Source organism: Carassius carassius, chromosome 45, assembly GCF_963082965.1.
Source record: "Carassius carassius chromosome 45, fCarCar2.1, whole genome shotgun sequence".
In the NCBI taxonomy this organism is placed as follows: domain Eukaryota; kingdom Metazoa; phylum Chordata; class Actinopteri; order Cypriniformes; family Cyprinidae; genus Carassius; species Carassius carassius.
This window is the reverse complement of record NC_081799.1, coordinates 24,749,840-24,768,393: the sequence shown is the minus strand read 5'-3', so window position 1 is coordinate 24,768,393 and position 18,554 is coordinate 24,749,840. Positions and strand designations below refer to the sequence as shown.

The 18,554-nt window shown below is 45.5% G+C and overlaps 1 long non-coding RNA gene across 1 annotated transcript in view; it reads left to right on the top strand.

Annotated features, from left to right (window-relative positions):
- Positions 1–5,952: 5,952 nt before the first annotated feature.
- Positions 5,953–18,554, top strand: part of LOC132127852 (uncharacterized) — an 83,522-nt gene continuing 70,920 nt past the window's right edge. Inside the window, exon 1 of the long non-coding RNA XR_009427608.1 lies at positions 5,953–6,070. This is a non-coding gene — a long non-coding RNA (uncharacterized LOC132127852). The remainder of the gene's footprint in view (positions 6,071–18,554) is intronic.

The following is an 18,554-nucleotide window of genomic DNA, read 5'->3' as shown; positions in this document are numbered from 1 at the left end:
GCACAGTAAGTAGCCTACATTAAATACAAACATAGATGGTACAGACATCAGCATTTAGCTTTTGTTTTTGAATTGGGTTGAAACTACAGAGAACTGGCCTTAAATTAAAAGATTAACTGTAACCATGTGAAATTAAAGGCAATAACTACATAGTTTTACAATCCAAACAACACAATCAACACACATTTAATAAGATGTTTCTTAATCATCATTCAGTATTTGTTTTAGTTTTTAAATTTTGTTTTAAATTTTAAAAAAAAGGTCTTTACCAGTGAGACTAAATAAAAGTATGCTATATAAATACATTATTCCAAAATCTTAAAATCAAATAATGTTGGTGCGAATAAAACAAAGATGCAAAGTGTTTCATTCATCCAATTAAAAAAAAATTAGGGTAATGATTCACATCTATATCTTTTTTACTTGAGCCAATGAAAAATAAATCACTTTTGTCTCAAGTAAAAAAATATAGATGTGAATCATTACCCTAACATTTTTTAATTGGATGAATTAAACACTTTATTTCAGTGTGCTACAGCACTGGACGCGACAAAGCATGTGTTAAAAATCATTTTAATGTTTTAATATGCGCCGCGATGCAGACAGTCACTGAAAATAATGGTATAGTATTTTGTTTCACTGCTTCCGTCCAACAATACGCCTTGTTATCTATTGTGGTAATTTGCAGGTCGTGTCAAAATGTTGTTGGTTTAGAATAGATAAATAACTCTTTTGACTCGTGTATGATAATTTTCTTCCCGATACGATAATTTTGAACTTCTGGTACGATACTTGGACATTTCCAATCTGGCAACACTGTGTAGCTCTGCCCTTCCAGTGCTGAACGGCTGTCCGTGTCCTGCGCACAGATTTCGAAATACTTCCACAAAAAAACATAGCGAATGATTACAATGTAGTATGTGCACGCGGGCGCACTTCCGGAAAAATCGGCCCAAAAAAAGACCAAAAACCGATTTATGGCCGGTCAACCGGTGCATCCCTAATACATATATATATATATATATATATATCTCAACAATATAGAGATAATTTATTAATTTATGTATTCATTTTATGTTTGCCTTTATTCATTTTACAAACAGAAATCATTTATGCCTACTGTAGCTTAACTTGTATTGAGCCTGATATATTTCTTTACAAAGTATCATTTCTAAGGATCACTTAAAAAAGTAATTTGTTTGCAATGGTTTAATCTTTCAGTTCTCAAGGGAGAGTGAAAATGTTTCTGCCCTAAACTATAAACCCGCTCGAATCAATATGACAAACTTTAATGGGCTCATGAACAGCAGGAGGAACCTTTTAAAATGCAAAGCAGTGCACTCCAATTTAGCCTCTCAATATTTCGCACATAATCAAGTGTATCAGCAATTAAATGCACACATTATCATGACCTTGGCATGGTGGATGGTGAGATACGAGGATCAGAAGATGTGAAGCAGCAGTATGTTTATAAGCTATGATTATCCTGCGTGTCACAGCTTTTAAGACAACTAATCAGGCTGCATGTTTTATTCAGATTTCCCACTGATGTGTTGCTCTACACTTCATTTGCGCTGATGATAGCGTACAGGATATGCTTTCATGGTAACACAGACTCAAACTCGTTTATAAAAGTTGATATTGCAGATAAGTTCGAAATGTGTTCACTTCTGTGTCTTTCTGAGTGCTGGAGTTTCTAGTTCCTGATGTGATCAAACATATCAGGTACTGATGAAACCTCAAACCATGATGAGATCAACCTCAGGTCACGTGTGGAGGAAAACAGGTGTTTGATAACTTGAGTTAGCCATTCATCAACCATCATGCTTCTTTTCAAAGGTCCTGTCAGGTCTCAGATAATGATCCAGACGTCCTTCAACCAGAGCAGGACATCTGTATCTGATTGAACACTGTTCATGTTTCTGAACAGCTTGTATGACTGTCAGCAGACGCAGCAGATCCAGAGGTCATCCGCAGGTCAATTATGAGTTGTTCTGTAAAGCTTGTTGTCTGACTTATTTAGAAACAGTAACCAAAGTTGGCGGGGCTTGGCAAAGTTTCACTTGATTACAATGGTGTTAGAACTTGTTGAGCATGTTAAAGCTAGCGCAATTAAAACATGATTACACACCATAGAAATATTGGATGAAATGGTACATAATTATATTGATCTTATATTTTCCTTTTTTTTTACTTTTCAGTCAATTCTGAATAAAATAATGGTGTGTGTGTGTGTGTGTGTGTGTGTGTGTGTGTGTGTGTGTGTGTGTGTGTGTGTGTGTGTGTGTGTGTGTGTGTGTGTGTGTGTGTGTGTGTGTACAAAGACTAAGAAATGATGAAGCTGCCTTCTAACTAAGATACCTTCATTTGGACAAATTATTTATCACTTATTAAATCATCATTCAATAATACATTTGACATTTTTAGTGCATACATAATGACATTATATACATATATGCATGTGTATAATATAAAATCATTAGAATAGTTATTTTTAGTGTATGTTCAGTATCGAAAATTATTAAAAATTTTGTATGATAGGACTGATGGTTTGTGTTATATACACAAAATAAAGTATAATATAATTTGTGAGTTTATATTTTAAGTATTGAATGCATATTTTATTTATCAATGTGTGTGTGTGTGTGTGTGTGTGTGTGTGTGTGTGTGTGTGTGTGTGTGTGTGTGTATATATATATAAAGTTCAGTATTAAATTAAATATTGTCTCGGTTTAATAGATTATATACATACATCTATATAGTGCATTGTTATGTGTGTATGTACTTAAAATAATATTTAAATTACATAAAATATATTACTGTATAATGATTTAATACTTTAAATGGAAATTAATTTGCTCAAAAGGCTGTATCCTAGAAAGCAGCTTTTTCAGCCTCGAGACTCCACCTATGACTCCTCCCTTAAAATACTCCCTACATAGGCAGCTGACTGGAGCTAATTATCTCCCCGTCCCACAGCAGACAGTAAACATCTTTGGGCTCAGTGGTGCTGTCGCTGATGTCCTGGGTGTCACACAGGAAAAACGAACTGATCCGTGGTGTTTTATTGCTGAGGGTCCGTCATAAATCAGGCTCAGTTGAGCTCGGGAATCAACATAAGCGATTTCCCGCCACTCGACTGAGGAGATAGTGACTCGTCAAGTATCCTCGGGGTTTAGTGAGGATAAACAGTTTGAAACGTCTTCAAATATTCTCCCAGATATGATACACTACCTCACAGCTCAAAGTCAAGTCTTAAATCATAGGGCGACAGAAAAGTATGCCGGCATTACCACGTTATCTTGTCATTTACCATGGTAATACCATGATATTCTTAACTAGCAATCTTGCAATACTTCATTCTGCTTATCATTCGATACCATAAAATAGTCCACACTACTATGGTATTACCATGCTTGATTTTATAATTATACCATATTTTTGGGCATTTACGGTATTACCATCTTCATCGTGTTATGTATAGCACAGTATAGGCTATGTATGAGTACTATACTAACCCACATGAAAAAATACTATAGTAATTTATAGTAAATACTAGTGTTTTTGAACCATACTATAGTAAAGTACTTGAATTTAAATTGTGGTAATTCTATAGTTGCTGTGCTAATATAACAACTATAGTAGGCTAACACAAAGAAATTACCCAATACTGTAATAAGTTTATATTTTTATATTATAGGCTACTACAATACACTACAGTTTACTGTAGTAAAAACTAAAGTATACTACAGTATTTATTACTGTTTATCAGTTCACTATAGTTGATAATACAATATGCTGTAGCATTCATTAACACAGTGCTGTAAATACAATAATATATACAGTATAATACACTACTGTAGTATGGATCAAAAACAGTACAGTATTTACAATAAAATACTATAGTATTTTTTGATGTGGGAATACTTGTGTCATTCAGTACCATGTTATTTATTGCAGTCTTGTTGCATTACAATGTTTTTGGGTGGTATAAAAATACTATGTTTTAGACATTTGCTGCGGTAATGTCACAATTTTTAGCATATATGCAGCAGCATTAAATATGAATATATTAATCATTTTATACCATCTGATTTTCGCTTTAAAATGGTAGCACCACACTATTTTTGTGAGAGCCGCTGGATCTGATTCATTATAACATCCAGCCGTGATTCATTATTTTCTAATGATATCATATGAGTGAAATGAGTGTCATTCTATCAGATGTGGTTATGAGTTCTGAGTCTGTGATTCAGGTGGATGTCTGGTGATTTCTTTAAAGTGTTATCCCTCCGTCTGTGGGAATGACTTCCATATGTCACCTAAAAGACCACCCAGAGTCCATTACGTGGTAATTGGGTCACTTGTCTTCTGCTGAATCTTTTCTTTCTCACACCGAATAAAGGATGATTTTTCTGGGCTGGTTATAGAGAGCCGAGAAACACACCACCTGTCAGACAGAATCAACACACAATCGTCTACGAAGGATAAAAAGCTTGAGACAATTTATAGAAGAAACAACTTTCAGCTCGATGTTTAATCATCATGTTCTCTGCTTAATTAATTAACAGTCAAAAAATCCCAAAGGATTGATGGATTACTAATGGAGTGTTTCTCGTAATCTGGCAGCGGTCCTGTTTATCTGGCAGGATCTGATTTGACTCTTGGCAGATTCTCAGAGGGTGTTTATTGGATCCCGTTAGGGCTGGTTACAAATTATGATGGAATTTCATTATCGACCTTGTACAGATTCTGAAAATGAATATGAAACTAATCTGATATCATATAGCATCTTTTAAGTCATAATTCACCCTAAATTGAAAGCCTGCTGATAATTTACTCTCTCACAGGCCATCCAAGATTTAGATGAGTTTGTTTCTTCATCAGATTTGGAGAAATGTAGCATTGCATCAGTGTCTCATCAATGGATCCTCTGCAGTGAATGGGTGCCGTCAGAATGAGAGTCCAAACAGCTGATAAAAACATCACAATAATCCACAAGTAATCCACAGCACTCCAGTCCATCAGTTCACATCTTGTGGAGCCAAAAGCTTTGTGTTTGTAAGAAACAAATCCATCATTAAGATCTTATTAACTACAAACCATCGCTTCTGGCTAAAATGAGTTCATTATCCATAACTAGAGTAAAAAAGTTGTCTGGGCTGAACCAGGAGAAAAATCTGCACAGATGAAGCAGCGTTTACAAATCAAAGTCTCAACGAGTAGTTGGTGGAACAGGAGATGGACTTTTTCACTGGAAGAAGTGTTATTATTGATTATGGACTTGTTTCTTAAAAGCACACATATTTTCCCTTCACAAAACATTGTGATGGACTGGAGTGGTGTGAATTACTTGTGGAATATTATGATGTTTTTATCAGCTGTTTGGACTCTCATTCTGACGGCACCCATTCACAGCAGAGCATCCATTGCTGAGACACTGATGCAATGCTACATTTCTCCAAACCTGATGAAGAAACAAACTCATCTTCATCTTGGATGGTCTGAGGGTGAGCACATTTTCAGCAAGTTTTGGGTGAACTACTGTATTCCTTTAAACGTGTTCTGTTCCAGTGAGCTGCCTGTGTAGAGGGACCATTTAAAGGCATCATAGATGCACTTTGGTCATGAAGGCTGTAGCAAGTGTTAAGCAAAATTGTTATGCAAATATGACCTCCTGAGATTCCTTGTTTCATTGCATTTGGAGAAGACAATGCCAGAATGCATTGTGACAAGATGGGAGAGGGAAAAAAAGTAAAGAAGTTGACTGTAAACATTTTTTTGTGTATTTGAGTATTTGTGATATATTTCTTTATTAGAGTTAACATGCCAACATCAAAAATCTATTTTAGACCCTTATCATGCGAATGGCAATAATCATAATTGCAGAGATGCTTTTGTGCGCTTTCTCAGTAATACACATTGTGAGTGTGTCGCATTTATGTCTCTGTAGCACTGAACTGAATTGAGGTGTGCAGACGATCAATGACTCGGACAATCGCTCAACCTGATGTGTGCATGACCTCAGAAACCCGAGAGCTTGATCCCTGTAAGAGCTTCTGAACTCCTGGTAAGGTAGTGACTGAGTGCGCAACACTTAAGATGTGAAATGAAAGGAAACAGTATGTTTAGTAGATGAAGCTCTTGTTTAGTGACTCATCCCTCCATCGTAATTAAACCTGCCATGACAGACGATCAAGATTAATGACGAGTGCTTATCACACTAATTCACTGTCAGACACGGCACAGCATGGGCTCAAAATTTTGTGAAAAACATAATCAGGTCATGTTTACACCGCAAAAGTAAGAAAATAATGTGCGTAGGATAGTTCAGGGATAGTTCACCCAAATATGGAAATTCTGTCATCGGTGCCCATCTTGTTGTATCAAACCTGCATGAATATCTTTCTTGTGTGGAACACAAAAGAAGATATTTTTAAGAATGTTGGTAACCAAAGAGTTGCTGGTAGTCATTGACTTCCTTAGTTTTCCCCCCATACTAAGTGACCCCAAACCCCACAGAAAACATTAAGAATGCTTGAAATAGGCCTACGCCAGAAGTGAGAAGTGAAAGTCACAATCTCTGCCAAGTGAGAGCAGGACATTTTGTGTGTGTTTGTGTGTGTGTTTTTTAAAAAAGAAAGGTAATAAGCCTTTAGAATAACAAGGTGAGTACCCATAATTCACACAGTTCATAAGTTGTGATGGGTTGCATAAACTAACAGCAGAAAAACACAACTACAGTCAAGCACAAAGCAGTATTGAAGTGTACAGCAGTCATAACTTTGTTTTTGCTGAGTTTATTTAATTTATTGAGGATATATATTAATTGATGTTCACTTGGATTTTTTCCTCATCAGTGGAAATAATAGTCATTCATGGTCGTATTGTAAAAAATCTTTTTTTATTTGTGTATGTTCAAAAAGACAACAAAATTTCATGCCTTTGAAAATAAATTGATCAGCAAAATGTGCTGCTTTAGCTCGTCTTTGTCTCATTGAGCTACTGTATAGTATTTTTTTTACCCGCTGACCCTTTTTAGAACCGCTGGTCTACACAGAAGAAAGCACTGTCTAAACCAGTGGTTTTCAACCTGTGGGCGATGGTATTGCAGGTGGGCCGCCAATTACTATTAAAAGAAATAATGTTGTTCATATATGTAAAAATGTCTAAGTCATAACATAATAATGTCACAAGGTGACGATCTTTAGGGGCGGAACCAAAATTCGGGAAGTTTGGTTCCGCCCGGAAGCGTTTCCGCCCGGACCGGAAAAACAGAACACCGGAACTTCCGGTAGCGCCGTAAGAAGGAAAATCAGGGAATTCGATGCACCTGTGCCTAGTTAGGGACAGCGGTTGGTAATTGGAGGATACGCTGGACAAGGCAGTACTTAAGGCCAAGTTATTTCCCAGTCTGGGAAGCTCTTTTTGGTGTGTGTGAAGCACTGGGTTGTGCCCGTCTTGGTACGCTGCTGGTAGCTGTCTAACTCTCTCTCTCCCTCAGGCTGGAATTGTATGATTGTGAAGACATCGCGAACCTTAAAGGTTGAGAAGTGAACAGATTATACGGCGAACTGAGACGACGTGAAAAAGGGGATTGGAAGTGGCATTGATGTGAGTACTAAGAGCCAGTCGAAAGTGCCCTGTATATTGACCTGGCGTTGTGTAGATCTCTCCAGGAGGAGGAGGGCGGCCCTACCCCTAATATAGTGTGGTGGGAGAGCCGAAGGAATACTTATTGAAGTAGTCACAACGACGACATCACTAGCTAGGCCGCATATTCCATCGCCAGATCCGAACCAAGCGAAGTGAAGGAAGACGGGTGTCCTTTCCGTACACTGAGTGTGGTGGGTGAGTCTTCGTGCTGTGAAAACCTATAATTTTGACGTGGTGCTGTATATTGCTGTGGGCTGCTGTGTATTGCCGTGTGTCCTGTCAGATAAACCCCCGCCTTCACGCACTTCGGCGTGGGAGGACAAGGAGATTGCTGGTCCTAGCCTAGTTCAGTACAGTATATGTTGTGAGCGTGCTTCAGATCTCCGGAGATAGCACGGTACGCTGTGTCCAGCCCAGAGGTGAAAGCCATCCAAAGCAGAGTAACTGTGTTTTGTGTCCAAGTTGATACCTGTGGAGAGGAAAGGAAAGAGAGTGAGTAACACAAGGAGAAACAGAGGAAACCTGTACTTACAGTGCGCTGTGTTCAGCCCAGAGGTGAGAGCCATTCAAAGCAAACTAACGGTGCTATTGTGCCCAAGTTGATATCTGTGGAGAGAAAAGGAGAGAGAGGGAATAACACGAGGAGGAATAGAGCGAACCCTGTACTTACAGTACGCTGTGTCCAGCCCGGAGGTGAGAGCCATTTAAAGCAAACTAACTGTGCTATTGTGCCCAAGTTGATACCTGTGGAGAGAGAAAGGAGAGAGAGGTGAATAACACGAGGAGGAATAGAGCGAACCCTGTACTTACAGTACGCTGTGTCCAGCCCAGAGGTGAGAGCCATTCAAAGCAAACTAACTGTGCTATTGTGCCCAAGTTGATACCTGTGGAGAGAAAAGGAGAGAGAGAGTGAATAACACGAGGAGGAATAGAGCGAACCCTGTACTTACAGTACGCTGTGTCCAGCCCAGAGGTGAGAGCCATTCAAAGCAAACTAACTGTGCTATTGTGCCCAAGTTGATACCTGTGGAGAGAAAAGGAGAGAGAGTGGGTAACACGAGGAGAGACTGAGGAAACCTGTACTTACGCCGCTGCCTGTGGAGAAAGAGAAAGCGAGTGAGCACCCAAGGAACGAACTGTGTGAACCAGTACTTACTGTGAGCTGTAATCAGCGAAGAGGTGAGAGCAGAACCAAGCTGAACTAACTGTGCCTGTGTGTCCCAGCCGTTGCCTGTGGAGAAAGAGAAAGCGAGTGAGCACCCAAGGAACGAACTGTGTGAACCAGTACTTACTGTGAGCTGTAATCAGCGAAGAGGTGAGAGCAAAACCAAGCTGAATTAACTGTGCCTGTGTGTCCCAGCCGTTGCCTGTGGAGAAAGAGAAAGAGCCCGTTGCCTGTGGAGGAAGAGAAAGAGAGTGAGCACCTCGAGAACGAACTGTGTGAACCAGTACTTACCGTGAGCTGTATTCAGCGAAGAGGAGGAAGAAGGAGGGCGCTACGGATACCTAAGACTCAGGCCGGGGCCCGAGTCCCACGCCCCGGATCCCCGTGGCCCCCTTGCTCCCTGACCTCTTCCCGGCCATAGCCCATCTGGAGGGCCGAGTCAGAGTTTAGTTTTAATTGCCCTTTCCCTATTCCCCAAGCTATTTTTAGATATTTAAATAAAGATTGTTTTATCATTTACTTGTTCTCGTGTTGTTTGGCCATTGGGTCGGGTTTGGGGACCTCCTCGAGGTGGAAGTTGAGAAGGGGTGTGGCTTAGTTAAAGCATAGCCAGCCCCTGGGTGTGACAGATTTGGCGTAGTCGGCAGGGTTTCCACCTCGAGTTGAGTAACCAAGGTCGTCCAATGACCGACAACGCGGGGCTTTCAGCCCAACCCCGTGCCATGCCCGTTTTTATGGGGAGCCCCTGGATTCAAAAATATGGGGGGACAGAATCCGAGGTACGATTGTCTGAATGGAAGGCTCAACTAGAGTACTTGGCCGACCTACAGGGCCTTAGTGCAGCCCAGCGGCTTCAATTTGTGTTAAACTCCCTGGATGGAGAAGCGCGGCGAGAGGTGCATGCCGCCCCCGAAGCCGTTAGAGCCAACGCCCAAACCGTGTTCCAGTTCCTCACTGAACAGTATGGTGACCACACCCCCGTAGCTGTCCTTCGCTCCCAGTTCTTCAATTGTAAGCAGGGCCCCCGCCAACCGATTAGAGCTTTCGCCCTGAGGTTGCGAGAGCAATTCGCCCGACTACAGACCCGTCGGGACCACGGGTTGGGAGATGGGGAGACTCTATTGCGGGACCAGTTTCTTCTGGGGTTGAAGGAGGGTCCGGTGAGACAGAGCCTACGTATCCAGTTTCGAAGGGACCCGGGTCTTACGTTCGAAGATCTGAAGAAAGAGGCACTGGCCCTGGAAGGTGATGAGACTGAGGTGAGTGGTTCCCCAGTGTGTGCGGTTGTCAGTGAAGTAGCACCAGCACAACCCGGAGGCCCTGACTGGAAGCAAGCACTGAAGGCTGAACTTTTGAAAGATGTCCGCGATCAGATGTCTGAACTGTCTAAAGCCCTCGTAGGAGAATTGCGCCAAGGACGGGCGCGGGAGGAACCACGGCCGGCGCCCCGAGACCGAGTGTACTCAGAGGGAGGCCGAGAGCCGTTCAGGCGCCCGAACCACTTTAACCGGCCCCGTTTCGAATGGGACGAGCAAGGGCGACCCATCTGTAACCGCTGTGGCAAACCAGGTCACTATAGTCGTCAGTGTGGGCCCCGCAGGGCGTCAGAAGGGGGTTTTTAGGTCGGCCGGCCACTGTGGGTCGTGTGGCCGGGACCCCTCGAGAAGACCCTGGAAGAGGATATGGCTCTAGGAGCCAGATGATTGGGCGTAGCCCCGTGGCGAAGGTGAGAGTGTGCGGCAAGGAGATTCAATGCCTGGTAGACACAGGCTCCCAAGTGACGTTGTTTGCTGAGAGTTTATCCGAAGAAGTGTTTGGGAAACAAGGGGCACCAGGGGCGGAGGCCCCCTGGCTTACTCTGAAGGGCGCAAACGGCCTCGACATCCCATATATTGGCTACCGATTGACGGACCTAGAGGTTCACGGAGTGATGGTCCCCCAGAAAGGTGTGATTATCGTGCAAGACCATTGTCTGGGTGCACATCGAGCCCTGTTGGGCATGAATGTCCTCGCTGATTGCTGGGAAGAGCTATTTCGGGCTAGGCCCGTATCGAAGATACCACCTGCAGAGAGGCCCAAGTGGGAGTGTGTGGGAGCTGACTGTCGAAGGGTGCAAATGAGCCAAGTCCGCAGGGAACAGGAAGAGGTAGGAAGAGTGATGTGTCGTTTTGCTTTGTCTGTCCCCGCAAAAAGTGAGGCTGTTGTGTGGGCGCGAGTACCGCCCCGAAGAGCGGGCCCAGAAGAGTGGGTGCTGGTGGAGCCCCATGTGGATTGTCCACAAGTGGAAGTGGCACGAGGATTATCGACGGTCCGGCGGGGGAGAGTCCCCGTGAGGATACGGAATGTACATCCATACGCGGTGCAACTACATCGGCACCAACGATTAGCCCGTCTGACAACGGTTACATCCCACCAAGTAAGGGAAGAGAGGGATATTAGTTTTCGTCAGGTGTGCCCCACTGTCATCGAGGTGGCCCTGACACAAGTAGACACCCCATGGGGTGGTATGGAGAGGAGTGTGCCGAGCCACCTGGCGGGTGAGTCGTTACAAGGGGAGGATTTAGAGCAAGCACAGACACAGAAGTTACAGGCCCTCCTTCGGAGATGGCAGCATGTGTTCGCCACCCACGACGAAGACTACGGATGCACCCAGGTGGTACAACATCATATACCTACCGGGGATGCAGGGCCCAGCCGGGAGAGGTATCGCCCAATTCCGCCCACTTTGTATACCGAGGTACGTACACTCCTGCAAGGCATGCTGAAGCAAGGAGTTGTTAGGGAAAGCAGCAGCCCGTGGGCGGCCCCCATAGTGCTGGTGCAAAAGAAGACGGGGGCTTGGAGATTCTGCGTGGACTACCGTAAGCTGAACCTCGTGACTAAGAAAGACGCTTTCCCTTTGCCACGGGTCGAAGATTCGCTTGCCAGCCTCACGCAGTCGGCATGGTACTCTACCCTAGATTTGGCCAGTGGCTACTGGCAGGTGCAGGTGGCCGAAGCAGACCGGGAGAAGACTGCCTTTACAACCCCGTTTGGACTATTTGAATGGGACCGGATGCCTTTCGGGCTCTGTAACGCTCCGGCCACCTTCCAGCGGCTGATGCAGCGGTGCTTGGGAGGTCAGTTAATGGAGTCAGTATTAGTTTACCTGGATGATGTGATTGTCTACTCCCCAGATTTTGATTCACACCTGAGGCACCTCGAGGAAGTCTTTCGGGCCATGGAGAAGTACGGATTGAAACTACAGCCCAATAAGTGTCACTTACTACGGAGAGAAGTCAACTTTCTGGGCCACGTGGTCAGTGCGGCTGGAGTGTCCGTAGATCCTGGAAAGGTATCGGCCGTGAAGGACTGGAAGGCCCCGAGGACAGTGAGGCAAGTGCGATCCTTTTTAGGATTTGTGGGATACTATAGGCGTTTCATAAAGGACTTTTCAAAAATTGCTAAACCCCTTAATCAGTTGCTGGTTGGCACAGGTCGTAACCGGGGCCGGGGGTCGCCCAACGTAGACTGGGATGCAAATTGTGAGTCGGCGTTCCAGACATTGAAGCAGGAGCTGCTACAGGCCCCTATCTTGGCATACGCAGATTTCACAAAACCATTCCTTTTGTATACAGATGCCAGCAATCTCGGGCTGGGAGCGGTGTTGGCTCAACGGCAGGACGGAGTTGAGAGGGTCATCGCGTACGCCAGCCGGAGCCTCCACCCAGCCGAGAGGAACGATGCGAACTATAGTTCTTTCAAATTGGAGCTGCTGGCGTTGAAGTGGGCCCTAAGTGAGAAATTTAAAGACTACCTCTGGGGTGCCAAGGTGACGATCATTACAGACAATAACCCATTAGTACACTTACAGACGGCGAAGCTGGGAGCCGTGGAGCAGCGGTGGGTGGCCCAACTGGCCAACTTTGACTATCAACTACAGTACCGACCAGGGCGTGAACACACGAACGCGGACGTCCTCTCAAGGCTGCCCGAAGCGGAAAGCCCCGGAGGGGCCAGCCCGGAGGAGGGCTATATGGTAGGAGCAGTAGAGGCACCAGGCAGCAGACAAGAGGCCGTGCCTGAGAACTGGGGATGGGATCCCCGTCGGTGGAGGGAGAGACAGGCCAGGGATCAAGATGTGCGGCTGGTAAGAGAATGGCTGGAACAGGGCCGACGGCTGACGCCAGCGGAGAGGTTAGCCCAGACGGATACTGGGAGGAGGCTGCTGGGGCAATGGGACAGGCTGGAGCTGAGAGATGGCGTTTTGTGTAGAAGGGTCAGTGACCCGAAGTTGGGCGAAGAAGTACGCCAGATCGTGGTACCCGCAGATGAGGTAACGGCTTTAGTTTCGGCGTACCACAACCAGTTGGGGCATCAGGGACAGGAGAGGACCGTGTCCCTGCTTAGGAGATTCTTCTTTTGGCCCGGGCTAGAGGCATCGGTGCACGCCCTAATTCAAGCTTGCCCGAGATGCATATTGTTTAAGTCCAGACGGGAGGTCCGAGCGCCAATGGTACCCATCCATGCGAAGGCCCCCCTTCATATCATGGCTATGGACTTCTTGACACTGGGCCGACCACGAGATCGCTACCAGAACATCTTGGTAATAACGGATTTGTTCACAAAGTACGCTTGGGCTATCCCCACCCTCGACCAGACTGCAACCACCACCGCTACAGTTTTATGGCGGGCCGTCTTCCAGACGTTCGGATGCCCGGAGTTTCTGCACTCCGATCAAGGAGCCAACTTTGAGTCCAGGGTAATTAGAGAACTATGCCAGTTGTACGGTTGCACGAAAACTCACACCACTTCGTATCATCCTCAGGGGAACGGCGGCTGTGAGAGATTCAATCAGACCCTATTGGGGCTGCTGGGGACCTTGGACCAACAACGGCAGGACGATTGGGTGAGTGCCTTGCCAAACCTCCTACAGGCCTATAACAACAGTATACATAGTACTACGGGTTACGCTCCCACTTACCTGATGTTTGGCAGACACATACGAATGCCTACTGACCTGGTCCTAGGAGTGATAGCCGACCAAGAGGAAGCAAGTGTAACGGAGTGGGTGGGGCGCCATCACCAGCGCTTGCATTTCGCCTACGAGCAGGTGTCAAAAAGGATACAGACGGCAGGAGAGAAAAGTAAGCGGTTGTATGATCGGACTGCTAGAGAAGCCCCTCTACTGCCAGGAGAGAGGGTGTTGGTGAGAGATAATCGGCGGCAGGGGAAGGGGAAACTGAGTGACCGTTGGGAGGCCACCCCTTATGTAGTCTGCCGGCAGCAGAGGCCGGGGCAGCCGGTCTATACCATCCGGCCAGAAGGGAAGTCAGGCCCCGACCGTGTGGTGCACCGGAACATGATTCGCCCATGCCCTAACTACCCTGAAGCCGTGGAAGAAGTCCCCACGGAACCTGTACCAGCGGCCCCCTGGATTGAAGGTTGGGCTGTGGTACCAGGGAGACCCGTGGTGGCACCACCCCCGATCGCCCCGAGAGAACCAGAAGCAGCCCCTGAACAAGCTGAGCCCGATTCACCAGTGAGACGATCCCAGCGAGAGAACCGAGGCCGACCCCCTGCCCGCTATGGGGAGTGGACAGCCCGAGGACGTTCTAGGGACTAGAACGGATTGGCGGGGGAGGATGTCACAAGGTGACGATCTTTAGGGGCGGAACCAAAATTCGGGAAGTTTGGTTCCGCCCGGAAGCGTTTCCGCCCGGACCGGAAAAACAGAACACCGGAACTTCCGGTAGCGCCGTAAGAAGGAAAATCAGGGAATTCGATGCACCTGTGCCTAGTTAGGGACAGCGGTTGGTAATTGGAGGATACGCTGGACAAGGCAGTACTTAAGGCCAAGTTATTTCCCAGTCTGGGAAGCTCTTTTTGGTGTGTGTGAAGCACTGGGTTGTGCCCGTCTTGGTACGCTGCTGGTAGCTGTCTAACTCTCTCTCTCCCTCAGGCTGGAATTGTATGATTGTGAAGACATCGCGAACCTTAAAGGTTGAGAAGTGAACAGATTATACGGCGAACTGAGACGACGTGAAAAAGGGGATTGGAAGTGGCATTGATGTGAGTACTAAGAGCCAGTCGAAAGTGCCCTGTATATTGACCTGGCGTTGTGTAGATCTCTCCAGGAGGAGGAGGGCGGCCCTACCCCTAATATAGTGTGGTGGGAGAGCCGAAGGAATACTTATTGAAGTAGTCACAACGACGACATCACTAGCTAGGCCGCATATTCCATCGCCAGATCCGAACCAAGCGAAGTGAAGGAAGACGGGTGTCCTTTCCGTACACTGAGTGTGGTGGGTGAGTCTTCGTGCTGTGAAAACCTATAATTTTGACGTGGTGCTGTATATTGCTGTGGGCTGCTGTGTATTGCCGTGTGTCCTGTCAGATAAACCCCCGCCTTCACGCACTTCGGCGTGGGAGGACAAGGAGATTGCTGGTCCTAGCCTAGTTCAGTACAGTATATGTTGTGAGCGTGCTTCAGATCTCCGGAGATAGCACGGTACGCTGTGTCCAGCCCAGAGGTGAAAGCCATCCAAAGCAGAGTAACTGTGTTTTGTGTCCAAGTTGATACCTGTGGAGAGGAAAGGAAAGAGAGTGAGTAACACAAGGAGAAACAGAGGAAACCTGTACTTACAGTGCGCTGTGTTCAGCCCAGAGGTGAGAGCCATTCAAAGCAAACTAACGGTGCTATTGTGCCCAAGTTGATATCTGTGGAGAGAAAAGGAGAGAGAGGGAATAACACGAGGAGGAATAGAGCGAACCCTGTACTTACAGTACGCTGTGTCCAGCCCGGAGGTGAGAGCCATTTAAAGCAAACTAACTGTGCTATTGTGCCCAAGTTGATACCTGTGGAGAGAGAAAGGAGAGAGAGGTGAATAACACGAGGAGGAATAGAGCGAACCCTGTACTTACAGTACGCTGTGTCCAGCCCAGAGGTGAGAGCCATTCAAAGCAAACTAACTGTGCTATTGTGCCCAAGTTGATACCTGTGGAGAGAAAAGGAGAGAGAGAGTGAATAACACGAGGAGGAATAGAGCGAACCCTGTACTTACAGTACGCTGTGTCCAGCCCAGAGGTGAGAGCCATTCAAAGCAAACTAACTGTGCTATTGTGCCCAAGTTGATACCTGTGGAGAGAAAAGGAGAGAGAGTGGGTAACACGAGGAGAGACTGAGGAAACCTGTACTTACGCCGCTGCCTGTGGAGAAAGAGAAAGCGAGTGAGCACCCAAGGAACGAACTGTGTGAACCAGTACTTACTGTGAGCTGTAATCAGCGAAGAGGTGAGAGCAGAACCAAGCTGAACTAACTGTGCCTGTGTGTCCCAGCCGTTGCCTGTGGAGAAAGAGAAAGCGAGTGAGCACCCAAGGAACGAACTGTGTGAACCAGTACTTACTGTGAGCTGTAATCAGCGAAGAGGTGAGAGCAAAACCAAGCTGAATTAACTGTGCCTGTGTGTCCCAGCCGTTGCCTGTGGAGAAAGAGAAAGAGCCCGTTGCCTGTGGAGGAAGAGAAAGAGAGTGAGCACCTCGAGAACGAACTGTGTGAACCAGTACTTACCGTGAGCTGTATTCAGCGAAGAGGAGGAAGAAGGAGGGCGCTACGGATACCTAAGACTCAGGCCGGGGCCCGAGTCCCACGCCCCGGATCCCCGTGGCCCCCTTGCTCCCTGACCTCTTCCCGGCCATAGCCCATCTGGAGGGCCGAGTCAGAGTTTAGTTTTAATTGCCCTTTCCCTATTCCCCAAGCTATTTTTAGATATTTAAATAAAGATTGTTTTATCATTTACTTGTTCTCGTGTTGTTTGGCCATTGGGTCGGGTTTGGGGACCTCCTCGAGGTGGAAGTTGAGAAGGGGTGTGGCTTAGTTAAAGCATAGCCAGCCCCTGGGTGTGACAATAACATTTCATATATATAATTAAATAACAAAAAATAAATATTAAACTGTAACTATGCTTCCACTATTCGAGCTCACTGATTGGATTAAGAATAAACCGCCATTGCTGCATATGCTACAGATCAACAGCAGTTGTGCCAAGTGATGCCAGCCCGAGTTATTTTCTGTTCCTGGCCAGTTCATTCAATAAAGACCATCTAGCTTCTGAGTACTAAGTTATGAACCCAACAATAGCGGGGGTCAGTTAATTTTTTTGCAGTGGGCCGTGCAAACATATGTGTTTGGTTGTGTGGGCCACGAGCTGAAAAAGGTTGGTAACCACTTGACTAGAGCAATCAAATAGTGAAATAGTGATCTGCTCACCTGGTTATGTTCGTGGATGTTTCGACGTGGAAAGCAGTTCGGAATGGAAATATTGATATTTTATTTGTTAACAACATACTTTTCGTACCTTAATTTCAGTAAATGTTATGAAACTAGATAACTAAGCCAATAGTAGCGCTGATGGTGTCATTTGATTTGGATGGGAACTTCGGATTGTGAATCATTTGAGTCAGTTCGGGATTTCAGAGCGTGATTCATTTGAATCAGTTCGAGAGTTCGGAGCGGGTTCGTGTATCATTTGAGTCAGTTCGGGAGTTCGGAGCGGGATCACGAATCATTTGAGTCAGTTCGGGAGTTGGGAGCGGGTTCGCGAATCATTTGAGTCAGTTTGGGGATCGCGAATCATTTGAATCAGTTATAATCAGTCGTCCGAGTTCAAAGCGGGTTCGCGAATCATTTTAATCAGTTTGGGAGTTTGGAGTGGATTCGCGAATCATTTGAGTCTGTTTGGGAGCTCGGAGCGGGATCGCGAATCATTTGAGTCAGTTTGGGGATCGCGAATCATTTGAGTCAGTTTGGGAGTTCGGAGCGGGATCGCGAATCATTTGAGTCAGTTCGGGAGTTCGGAACGGGTTCGCGAATCATTTGAGTCTGTTCCGGAGCTCGGAGTGGGATCGCGAATCATTTGAGTCAGTTTGGGGATGGCGAATCATTTGAGTCAGTTTGGGAGTTCGGAGCGGGATCACGAATCATTTGAGTCAGTTCTGGAGTCAAGCGGGTTCGCGAATCATTTGAGTCAGTTTGGCAGTTCGGAGCGTGAATCATTTTAATCAGTTCGGGAGTTCGGAACGGGTTCGCGAATCATTTGAGTCTGTTCGGGAGCTCGGAGTGGGATCGCGAATCATTTGAGTCAGTTTGGGAGTTCGGAGCGGGATCGCGAATCATTTGAGTCAGTTCGGGAGTTGGGAGCGGGTTCGCGAATCATTTGAGTCAGTTTGGGGATCGCGAATCATTTGAATCAGTTATAATCAGTCGTCCGTGAGGGGCTGGTGCGCTGTTTTGTTTATTTTGTGATTATTAAAGTTTCATTTGATTGTCCGCCGGTTCCCGCCTCCTTCTTGCCGAAGATTAGGAAGTTTTAATTCATTACATATATATATATATATATATATATGTATGTATGTTTCTCGAAATTGATTCTGAATAATTCAGATTGCTTTCATTTATTTATTTCAAAATGTTTTGTGTTATGTTGTCCATTGTTGATAGTGTTCATACTTAAGCTGTGAAAGGAACATTTTTAAGGGCTCAACACAACAGCTTTTATGATGCAGAAGCCACTTTAGTTTTTGATTCTGAATATATTATTCAGGTGTTTTGTTATTTATTTCAGAAATCCTTGTGATATACAATATTCAGTTTGTGCTGGTCTGACTTAAACAAAATAGTGTTTAAAAATTACGCAATGGTCTTGCAGGTGGGCCGCCAATTACTATTAAAAGAAATAATGTTGTTCATATATGT